We start from the raw sequence: 12,306 nt of genomic DNA on the forward strand, positions 1-12,306 counted from the left end.
CCCATAGCTTACTTCGAGTAATGGTATCAAATGCTGCAGAAAAATCTATAAATCCAACATATACAGACAATCCACGTACCTTACGTGATTATTCTATTGCAGTTACTAAGTTAACTATGTTGTGTGTGGTTGATGAGCCTGCTCTAAAGCCAGATTGATTATCAGGCAAAATTTCACAGTTGGATAGCCATTGATTTAGATCAATTAGCAGGATCTTAGCAAATATTTTAGCCGGGATGTCGAGCATGGCCAGCATTCTATAGTTAACAGGATCTTTATGTGGTCCTTTCTTGTATATAGGAAGTATTATACTATTTTTCCATGACTCGGGGAGCTTCCCATGGCTCCCAATCCATTTAAATAGAATGAGTAGCACTCTAGCCCATAGATCAGGGGCCTTTTGTAATAGAGCATTACAGGTGCTATCAGGTCCAGCTTCTCTTGACTTTGGCAATCTTTATATGATGTTGGCCAGCGTAATTACAGTCATAGTACATTTCCATACAGATGGAACAGTCGCTATCACATTTTCTTCACTTAATAGCGTTCCCAATGTACTTTTAACATGGGTAACCCATAGACTTTCAGGTACACAGTTAATTGGGAGAGAGACTTCTTTTTTACAATTCATAATGTTGCACATTTCTGTACTGTTTCTGTTTTTCGAAGCGTGCGCCAGTTTCAACCATAGTCCTTCGTGTTTCTTTTACTGCCGTTTGAGTGTCTGTATCTGATAAGTAGCATCTATGGCCTGCTCATTTATAAGTATTTTGATACCATCTCTAAGCTTTTTCTTTTCGTTATGTATCTCATTGTCAAAACACTTATTATGCGTCTGATTCCATTTTTCTCTAACTGTTCTGTGTTTTTTTTTTCCATGACCGATGTTTTAATTGTTTCTGTCATGAAGGCAAAGTCATTGAGCATATCATGCATGTTGTCATTCAGGTCATTATTAAATTTGCCTATAAAGATTTCCAATAATTGTTTAGCGATCTCATTGCCTTTCTCTATATTTTGCGGGTTCCATTTTATACGGTTTCCCGCCTCATTTACCTTTATATCACTGTTCATATGGTATATATTGTTATGTATATTTATGTCTATTAGGCAGAGATAGAGAGGCATGTGATCGCTTTCCTCTCTGCATCCTATTGCCATGTCGCAAATGAGCATTCTTGCTTTTTTAGTTACAATCATGTAATCAATAGTTGTCATACTGTTTCCACATATGCGAGTGGGTAATAGCTCGGTGTCACCTAGGGTATTATCATTGAAAATGAGTAGTTGATAGTTGTTTAATAGGGAGATCCAATCTTTTACTTCCTTTTTCAAGGGATCTGTTCTAACTGGTTCGGACTTACATTCAGCGTATGTGAATTCAGACTCATATCTGAGCTTGGTATTTAAATCTCTGACTATGATAACTGGTAATTTATTTCCATGTTCTCTCAGTACTTTGGTTAGTGTGTGAATGTTTTCCCTATTGAATTTTCCACCAGGCGGGTTATATACATTCACCAAGATGAATTTGTCTATTGTAGTCAACGTATATGTTACTACAACAACCAATATCATCTTGGTAGATAATTCATGCTTGATCCCACTCCACGGTGGAAGTCATAAGACCTCCCTTCGGACGTCCTCTGGTTCCTTGTGTTGCGAGACTAACATGGTTACTTCGTCCATCAATCTCACAATCAGTTACCAACCATGTTTCTTGGAGGGCAATTATTCTAAATTTGGCAATGTTCGCAATCAGACCGTCATTACTGGTATAGTGTGCGTTCCCACGAGTGCTCCAAGACAGGAATATCTCTCGGTCGTCAGGAGCAGGTTACAAAATGGGGTTTGAAAGCAATTGGGAGTCATTGCCAGTAGCCATCGGGGATCTTTGGATCACACGGTGGGTTTAAGCTGGCTGCCACCACATTCTGTTGGTTGCTTTGGTTCACACTGGGTTTTTTATTCACTTTCTCATCATTATTTTCAACTTGTTTGGAGGGTTTCACTTTATATTTTTCCCTCAGTATGAGTTTTTCATTGCATGTATAACCAATTTTCTCAAAATGGGCTTTTTGACTCAATATAAACTCGTGTATTGTCTGCTCATAGCACCATACATTGGTTATGATCCAGGTTGAATTAACAACTTGGTCTACTATTTTGAGATCCTCAGATACAACCATCCTCAATGGTATGATTTCAGCGCATAGTTTGAGTATTTGCTGTCTATGGAGTACCACCATTTCACTTGGCTCAATTTTTTCAATTTGGATAGCCCAGATCATATTATTCTTATCGACCAGAGCTTCTTCAAGTAATGGCTGGCATCCATGTGTTCCCTGGTTTGCTGATTTAGTGCTTTCTGTTACTTATATTTTTCTGGACATCTCCAGCTCCTACTGTGCCTTCGTAAAGCTTATGTACGTCTCGCAGAATATAATCCGCACGTTCCATTTTGGATCTCTTTTTCTTTCTAGGACCTGTTTTCTTCTTTGAAGGGGTCTGACAGTTTGTTCTGGGTTTATCTGAGAGAGACTCAGAAGGCACAGTAAACAATCTCTGATATCAGAGTTGATCTCATTAACTTTCTTTTGTTTCTTCAGTACTTTACTGCTACCACTAACAATTCTGGGTTCGTGTATTTCTACATTGTGATCGCCTAGATAATTCGGTTCTTGTAGATTGATTTCGCTTTCTGTTTTACTGGTTTTGTTTGCTCGTTCACAGACTTATCTACAGATTTCCCGGAATCAATAGTGTCCTCCGTTTCAATTATGCATCCATTCTTACTCATTTTTATCTTTTTGGTGCCATACATTGCTGCCTGCCCATACTTAGTTTTCTTTTTCTTACTTGTGACTTTCTTGTGTGTTTTTTTAAATTCGGATTTCTGTCTTTCATTTTGTCGCACATATTCTTTTTTCTCGGTGTGCTGCATTCAAGCACATTATATTCATTCATTCTTTCACCAGGCAGACTCAATCCTATCTGAGCATTTGTTGTTTTGCAATCACATGGGAAGGTATCTTCTATATCTATTACAGAATTCATACCTTTATCAATCATGTTTTTCTGTTTTAGTTTACTAAGATCACAGAATAACAATGAGTGTATCGCTAGCTTATCTTCTATAGATTCGCATCGTTGAATAATGGTGGTTAATGCATTTTCAAGTGCTTGAAATAGATCTTCAGTGTTCATACTACCAAAACTGATTTCATCCAGTGATTCAATTTTCTACTATTGGTCTATCAGGGGTCTTATTCATTTAAAAATCTACTCAAACACACCTAGTTAAAACAATTATTAATCCACGACTAATCTCCCTAAAATGTAACTTAATCGACGGGCTTATTTTAGCAACTTACTTTAAAATTAACTCAGGTAGCCAGCCCTGCAGCATAGCAGAGCACCACGCACCTCGAACAGCCAACAGCACACTTCTGTGCACTTCCCGGTGCGCGCGTGTGGTGCGCTGTGGATCAGGGTAATAACGAGGCTCAGGGGAGGTCAGGGGGAGGGACCACCAGTAGCTGCCCAATCCTGGTGTCTAAAAAATAAGAGAGATAAATACAGCCATTAGGGGTGAGCGTATGACCGCAGGGAGTGTCTCATCTAACATGAATCAGAATGAATGGCAATAGGAGGCGTGTCTAATCTAACAAGGGTCAGGGATAATGGGAGGCGTGTCTAGTCTCACGGGGGTCAGGGATTTTAATTAACGGTAGTTCATCTGACGATAACAAGTGGCACACAGTAATAATTACTTGGAAGTCAGGCAATGTCCTGGTGCACCAAGTAAAGACGTCCTCTGCTCACTCGCGGCTCACGAGTGGAATCCACGTTGCTTTAGTCAGCTGGCGAATAAATCCAGGATAAGCAGAGTTCAAAAATAGAGCTTCTCCCAGCCAACAGCACACTTCTGTGCACTTCCCGGTGCGCGCGCATGGTGCGCTGTGGATCAGGGTAATAACGAGGCTCACGGGAGGTCAGCGGGAGGGACCACCAGTAGCTCCCCAATCCTGGTGTTTGGAAGTCAGGCAATGTCCTGGTGCACCAAGTAAAGACGTCCTCCGCTTTCTCGCGGCTCGTGAGTGGAATCCACGTTGCTTTAGTCAGCCGGCAAATAAATCCAGGATACGCAGAGTTCAAAAATAGAGATTCTCCCAGCCAACAGCACACTTCTGTGCACTTCCCGGTGTTATTTATAACGTGCTTAATACCCAGAGGTTTCTAAGCGCAGAACCGGGGATCGAACCTGTGTTGCTCCCTGTCGTCTTGCTTCCAAGGCGAGCACGTTGCCGCTGAGCTATCCTCCCGAGACCTTGATAGTTTTGGAAGAGCAGAGGAGCACCTTCATAGAGCAGACTACTCTTGAGATTTCATCTGGTGCAATGGCATAGAAGGAGGAGAGTATGGTGGAGGGCGAGAGGGGGGCCAAGGGAGGCAAGAGTGGAGGAGGGCTGGGGGAGTAGAGGAGTGGATGTCCTGTGTTTTGGTGGAAAAGTGGGAGGCCAGTGCAGAGGACTTGGGAGGAAAGAGGAGACTGTGGTAGGATTGTCACGTTCCTTGCAGATTTTGAAGAGTTCAGCCGTGTTATTGGTGGCCCCAGAAGTGCAGGCTTGGGCATGAACCCGCTTCCTAGAGCTGGTGTGTTCCAGCATGTGTCAATTCCTCTCACCACAGTCACCTCCACCTCACCTATTACACTTTCTGTCATTACTTGAAGGAGTGGTGTGATTTTACAAGTGGGCAGAGGGTGCATCGACACCTAGGAGTCGTCACAGCGCCATCGTCGTGTGTATTTTCAGAGCACCCACCTTTCCTACGTGCCTGAATAATCACAAATCATGTCCTAACCATGTTGCAGCCCAGCTCTTTTTTGCCATTCATATGGACTGATATGCTCCATGAAACACACATAGTCTGAATTAAAAAAAATAGGATCCTACGCATATCGCATTACTCAAAATTCTAAGGAATATAACCATGTTGACTAGAAAGTTTAAAAATTGGATAACATTCATTCCAGCATAAAACTGCAATAGAGGTGGTCACCCCATTAATTAAAACAAATGAATTGCCTCAGTTCCAGGAAGCAGTTTACATAAAAGTGAAGAGAGAATAAAGAGATTTAACACACACATGGATCTATTACTAACACTTTATTTTTTACGCTAGCACAGTGACATATTGGCTGAAGCTCAATATTCATTTCATCAGCATTTCATTCAGTGTATGGACCCAGGTGGGAGACCTTTACATTAGACATGTCAGTTTATGCAAGATCATCTTTATTCTGTAAACATTTATGTCCACTATTCCTTCTTGGACTTTAGAGAACAGCTATGAAATCATTGCACCCACAACTCTTTTCATTTTCAAATTGGCATGAGTTTTATTGTCTCACAACACAGCAAATATTTCTATTCCCTTTACCCTTTCTACACTATTCACAACATGTCACTTTTCTAAAATACATGTCCACATAATGTAATGGAATGGACATCTTCTCAGGGCCTTTCACACCAAACCAAGTTCTTCTAAGACGATGCTTTAATAGTGGGCATGCACCCTCCCTTGTGTAATTGCACCTTCATATGCCAATCCCAGGCCCAGGAACTATCTACTAATCCTAAATGCTTCATCATTAGAGATAGGCAATAGTGTAATACACTAGAGAGGATGCTGAGGAGAAGAGTGTTCGACTAGAGAAAGGCAATAGTGTAATACACTAGATGGGATCCTGAATAGAAGAGTGTTCCACTAGAGATAGGCAATAGTGTAATACACTAGAGGGGGGTTCTGAGGAGAAACGTGTTCCTGTAATGACTCAATTGTATGTGACTGACCTTAGAGATGGTAATGTCTGTGCGATGCTGTCGGGAGTGATGCCAAGAGACCAAGGCCAACAGGTGTCCACCTTGCCTTATACAACAGAGCAAAGGTGTGCACCTTATGGGCTAAGTACAAAGGACAAAAGAAATGTGATGTTTGTTATGATGTTGGAACCCTGAAGTGCAGTAGGCAGCTTCCGTTTTACGGGAATCCTGATGGTATTGGAAGTAACTGGTGTCCAGCCAACAGAGAAAAAGTAGTGTCTCAGCCAAGCTAGGATCTCTGAGGCTCAGATAATAGTAGCAACCAGTGGGAAGTGATAAGGCAGCCAGAAGTTAAGGAAGGAAGCAGGGACTGCAAGGTAGCCAGGGACAGAACAGAAAAAAAAAAACATCAAGCGGAGGGAGCAAAGAAGAGGGGGCAAGGGACAAGGATGAAACAGCTATCAGGCAAGGGACATGGAAAAACAGTGTCAAGTGCCGGGATAGGTTTCGAAGCGACGCAATGCCCTTAACTTCTCACAGAGCTTTAAGGAGTGGACTGAATGAGTCCTGCGTGAAGGCTCCGTGATTACAGAAATTCCAGGGGTCATCTTGGAAAACAGTTGAAATGCCTCTCGAGCTTTGATACGAAGACCTGACACTCCGCCATATTGAAGGGCTGTAGACACCATGAGGATGTTGCCTCCGCCACTTATGCCAGAGAGACCGTGCAGTGCCTGGATTCCAGACAGTATGCCACGCCCCCAAGGAGGCAACAGACCAGGCTTCCAGGGATGCGATCTGTAAAACCTTGTGAGGATAAGGGGCACATGTACAGCAGAAGCCGGTTCCCATGTACGATCTGAGGGACCGTATCCTTTCCAGTCGATTAAGTATTGTAACTGTTCATGATGGTATCTGTAGTCACATACGGATTCAACCTTGTATTGCGGATCGGACCTGTTATCCCTTGTCCCGGGAGGATAGCTCAGCAGCAACGTGCGCGCCATGGAAGCAAGACGACACGAAGCAACACAGGTTCGATACCCGGGTCCGCGCATAGAAACCTCTGGGTGTTTAAGAGCGTTATAAATACGCAACTAAGAGAAAAAACAATTCCTGTAACAGCATCTCGATGCCCGCGGGCTGTGTGAGAGCTTTAAAAATGTAAAATAAATAAAAATATAAATCCACCGGTAGAGGAGGTCTGCGAGGTCTCCTAAGAAATAGATCCTATACATGAGGTTTTAGTTGGGATATGTGAAAAACAGGATTGATGCAATCCCCAGTTGAAGCTTAAAGGCAACTGTGCCCACAAGTTGTAGGATTTCGATGGGACTAAAAAAACATGGAGCCAGCTTGGAGGGGACCAGGTTTCTTGGCAGATAACGGGAGGAAAACCAGATAAGATCACCCACCGCCAAAGCAGTGGACTGTAGGCGTTTGCGATCGGCTTTTTGCTTACTGGATGCTCTTTGGTCCGTTAATGCTTGTAGAGCGGAAACATAGCCTGCTTTTGTGTTGTCAATAAGTTTGTTTATTGACTCTAATTTGGTGTCAGATGGAGTAGCCACAGGCATACATGTAGGGTAACAATCATAGGTACAGAAAAAAAGGAGTGAGACCGGTGGAAGTATGAGTTGTTGTAGGCGTATTCAGCAAACGGAAGCAGCATTTCCCAATTGTCATACATAGCAGAGGAGAAACAATGCAAATACTGTTTGAGTGCCTGGTTAAGTCTTTCTGTATGTCCATTCGATTGAGGGTGATAGCCAGATGCTAGTGCTCTTTGAATCCCCAGCTTTTTGCATAGCAATTTCCAATAAGTAGAAGTGTATTGAGCTCCACGATCTGAGAGGATAGTGGTGGGTAAGCCGTGAAGACGGAAAATGGTCTGAATAAAGACGTCTGCCATGTGTTGGTCAGTTGGAATCTGAGGAAGAGTGATGAAGTGAGCCACCTTAGTGAGAAAATACACTGTCACCATGATTACGGTTTGATTATTGGAAAGGAGCTGATCGACAATAATCGGTGCTGATATGTTGCCAAAGACGAGATGGTAACGGAATCTGCATGGATTCTTCCTTTGTTGACCGATGATACAAGCAGAAACATAGTCTCAGACTTTGGGACGAAGACTTGGCCACCAGAAGTGTCTGTTGATGGTCTGCAGGGTGAAACAAATTCCTCTATGTCCTGCTGCCTTTGCGTCATGACACATGTGCACTACTTCTTGCTGCAAGCCTGCACTTGGTATGTGGAGGTTTTGGCCAAAAACAGAAAATCTTGTTCCTCCTGCAAGGCATATTGTTTCAGGATAGCTGCAGTTGAAGGATCATGAGGTTGTGTAGCTTGCTTTACCTGCTGTAGAAAAGTGGAAACCATGAAGAGAAGGTAGATTTAGGTAGCAGCCTTTCTTTTGGGAGCTGAATTTCGGCCTCAGAATCCATTCGCGACAGAGCATCGACCATGTGATTTTCTACCCCGTTCAGGAAAGCGAAGAGAAGATCATAGGAGGAAAAAAGATAAGCCCAGCAAGTGCGTCTGCTATTCTGACATCCTGTAACACTCTTAAATTACGATGGTCTGTTCTAATAATCAGAAGATGTTTGGAGTAGAGAAGTAGATGACACCATTCCGTCCAAGCCTTCTTGATTGCCAGGAGTTCTTTTTCCAAGACGGCATAGTTTTGCTCAGATGCGGACAAGGTCTTGGAAAGGTAGGCAATCGGGTGTTCACAGTTACCCTCGAATATATGTTTCAACACAACTCCAATAGCACCGTTAAATGCATCGGTTTCCAGAACAAACTGTCTGTTTTGATCCAGGAGACGTAGTATGGATGCAGTCTTGAAGTGTGCTTTATGTTCCTGGAAGGCCGTACTTGCTGTCTTGGTCGATAGAAAGAGTGCTCCCTTTTTTTAAAGAGCAGTTAGGGGTAGTATTAGCAACGGGAAGTTGGGAGTGAACTTTCTATAAAAGTTTGCAAAACCCACAATTCTCTGTATGTCCTTGGGTGAATTAGGTTCTTTCCATTGCAGAATAGCCTGGACCTTAGAGGGATCCATTGAGGCCCCCTCAGAGGAGAGAATGAAACCCAGATAGCTAACAGAGGATTTATGAAATTGGCACTTGTCAATTCCGCGTATTAACTGTTGTTAAGAAGGCGTTCCACGACTTCTTCCACATGGTGCCGATGTTCTTGTAAAATTGCTGGAAAAAACAAATATGTCGTCCAAATAAATGACTACAGAATGGTCTGCAAAAAGATGGCCCATGAACCGTTGAAATACGGTGGGTGCATTGGCCCGTCCAAAGGGCAGGACATGGTATTCGTAATGCCCAAAGGGAGTGCGAAATGCTGTTTTCCACTCATCGCCATTACGAAGCCGGAGGAGATGGTACGTGCCTCTAAGGTCCAAATTGGTGAAAATTCTTGCCCTCGGACAGCCTACAAGATATCTGTAATCAGGGGAAGGGGATATCCAGAGGTTTCTAAGCACAGACCTGGGTTCAAACCTGTGTTGCTCCCCGTCGTCTTGCTTACAAGGCAAGCGCGTGGCCCCTAAGTTATAGCCCCTTCCCCGAGACCTAGATTGGTCTGCGGGTAGGAGAGCAAGGCATCCCTTTCCTTGCTAAAATGACTTTATGCGCTGTTAACATGTAATTCCCAGTAGAGGCATTTCTAATGGATTCACTCCTGCCCAGGATTCCTCATCTATGATATCACTATCCCAGCGCAGCTGTTCTCCAGAAACATTTCCGCTGCCACGGGCTGCCCCACGGCTCTGTGTCGGGTCTGTCCAAAGCCTCTATGCGCCGGTAAATTGAGGCCAGTATAATTAGCGGCTCTGTGCCCCATGATGTCAGCTCCTTTTTTCTGCACAATGTGCTTGCTTTTCGGGAATGTGCTTGTCGAAATTTTCTAAAAGTGATTCGCCATGCAGACTTAATTTCAAGCCATGTGCAGACTGCGGTAGGCAGATGTCTGTCTCCGATATGCACCGTGTTTGCTTGTACTGTGGGGGACAAGACCACATCACCAAAGATTGTGGGTTGCGTCAGTCGATTCACCCAGATCCCCTTAGGAAGTGGGTGGCGATATTGCTCACCTTCATCCACAAGAAGAAGTTTCAGTGGTCCCGGTTTAGGTCGCACTGCATGGATCGCCGTTCCAAAGATCGAACGGTTCTGCACATGGAGAAGAAGAAATACTGTAAGAGATTGTGCTCTTCAAGGGACCTCAATGGCAGTCTTATTCTTTCTCGAAGAAAAAAGAGCCACCTCTCTAAGGGTTCTACAGAGAATTCGGCGCAGGTACCCTTCTCAACACAATCCTCCATCAAGGAGGACTGGGAAAGATTTTCACCTGCAAATGCTTGATAACTTTGCCAGCCCCGGCACCTGTGGGGCTTTCTGGGGCCTGGGTCCAAAATACCTTCAGCTATCCCTCCGCAAATACCTCCCCTCTCGAGCTCTTCGCTCCTCTACCTCCAACTCACTCTGGGTCAGTCGTTTTTCTAAGAAACAAGCTGAGGGTAGATCTCTGTCTTTGGCTGGGGCCTCCCTCTGGAACAGCCTCCCTACCACTCTAAAACTTGAGGAGAACCATCTCCCGTTCCGGAAGCACCTCAAGACCTTCCTCTTTTCTTCTGTCTTCGCTCCCCCTCTGCCCTGCTGATCTGTTCTCTCTTGGCACCGTGCACCTGGCAACCCTCTGTCTTTTGGGCCCAGGTACCTGCTCATCCTGCACCCTGCCGCACTGCCTCCGGGCCACCCCTTGCACTGGGGTCTGTATCTGTACCCATACAGCCCCCCCCTTTTTCTTCCTGCACTTATCGGACCTACCCTGTCTGCTGCCTTAAACCTAGAACTTGCAAATTGCTGGCTGCATTACCACTGTTTGTTGCCTTTATTATTTATTTATTATTATGTATCTGTTTCTCCTCTGCTTTGCACTTTCCACCTCTCCCCCCTTCCATGCACTTTTCCCTTTCCCCCTCTCCCATGCACTTGCGCGTTCTCAATGTCACTGGGCCTAGTAAGATCGCTGTTTTGTTCTCCCCGTTCCCCTCCCTTGCCTTGTCGCGCTCTGAAACACTTGTGTACAAGCGCGATAGAAATAAAATATCAATCAATCAATCAAAAACCAGCAGGGGCCCTCAGGTGACTACTCTCACACACCTACAGGCTCAGGCCTGCTCCAGAGAATGAGGCCGCTCAGCGCTGGCAGGCTGTGGCTCCAGTGGACAGGGATGTGGCATGGAAGCACTATCCTGCATCTTCGTACCCATGTCTGATGCTTGGGCCCTACAGGTCACCAATCATGGCTATTGCCTTACTTTTCTCCAATGCCCACAAGACCACGGTCTGGTGGACACCCCTCCCTCTCTGGACCTCACCCTCCTGGAGGAGGTCCATCAGCTTCTGGCAGCGAACGCTATGGAACTAGTTCCACATTCAAGATGAAGGAAGGTGTGGTACTCCACCTATTTTCTGGTGCCAAAGAAGGACGTAGTCTTGCTCTCCATTCTGGATCTGTGGCTACTGAACTTGTTCCTTCACTATGGACAAGTTGAAGATGGTCACACTAGCCCAGATCCTGCACGCTGTTGATCTGCATGACTGGTTGGCTTCTCTGGATCTTCAGGACACCTACTTCCATTTGCCGATTGATCTGAAGCACAGGAAGTACCAGAGGTTTGTGGTGGGTCAACAACATTACCAATTCAGGGTCCTGTTGTTCAGTATTTCGTCAGCACCCAGGGTTTTCATCAAGCTGCTGGCAGTGGTAGCGGCTCGACTCAGGAGTGAGGGTATCCAGAATCCATGTCTTTCCCTATCTGGATGACTGGATGGTCTGAGCTTGCTCACCAGAACCTAGTGGCATAACAGGTAGTCCCTACATGCACTCTCTTGCACAGTTTGGGCTTTTCCCTGAACTTCAGAAAGTCGCAGGTTCTGCCGTCCCAGTCTCTCCAATTTATCGGGACAATCTTGGACACTTGCCTGGGCAGGGCTTTCCCGGCCAAGGATCAAGTGGCAATCATTTTCCGGGTGGTAAATATCCTTCAATTACAGACGCTAGTCCAAGTCTCTGCCTTCTGGGCCTCATTACCCCCTGCCTTTTAGTGGTGGCAGGGGCAAGGCTGCGCATGAGATCACTTCTGTGGCTTCTTTATTGCCAATAGTCACAGTTCCAGGGCCACACATCATACTCCAAGAGGTCTTGGGTTGATGACTCAGGACATAGCATCGTGGGCAAGGCGACACAATTTGCTGAACAGTGTATTATTTTGGCAACCTTGGCCCCAGGTGTCTGTGGTCACAGACACATCTCTGACTAGTTGGGGTGCTCACTTGTCAGATCTTATGGTGAGCGGACTGTGGTCTCCCGCTGAGGCTCGGGAGCACATCAACTTGCTGGAGTTGGGAGCAATCAGGCTGGCCCTTTCCTCCCCTCTGTAAAATGCAAGCCTGTG

At 45.0% G+C, this 12,306-nt stretch overlaps 1 protein-coding gene across 1 annotated transcript in view; it reads right to left on the bottom strand.

The window, feature by feature from the left end:
- LOC138511121 (zinc finger protein 850-like) overlaps nucleotides 1-12,306 on the bottom strand; it is a 394,345-nt gene that overhangs the window by 310,376 nt on the left and 71,663 nt on the right. The gene's annotated exons all lie outside the window — the stretch shown is intronic.

Source organism: Ambystoma mexicanum, chromosome 6p (genome assembly GCF_040938575.1).
Source record: "Ambystoma mexicanum isolate Mex_15411 chromosome 6p, UKY_AmexF1_1, whole genome shotgun sequence".
NCBI classification, from domain to species: Eukaryota; Metazoa; Chordata; class Amphibia; order Caudata; family Ambystomatidae; genus Ambystoma; species Ambystoma mexicanum.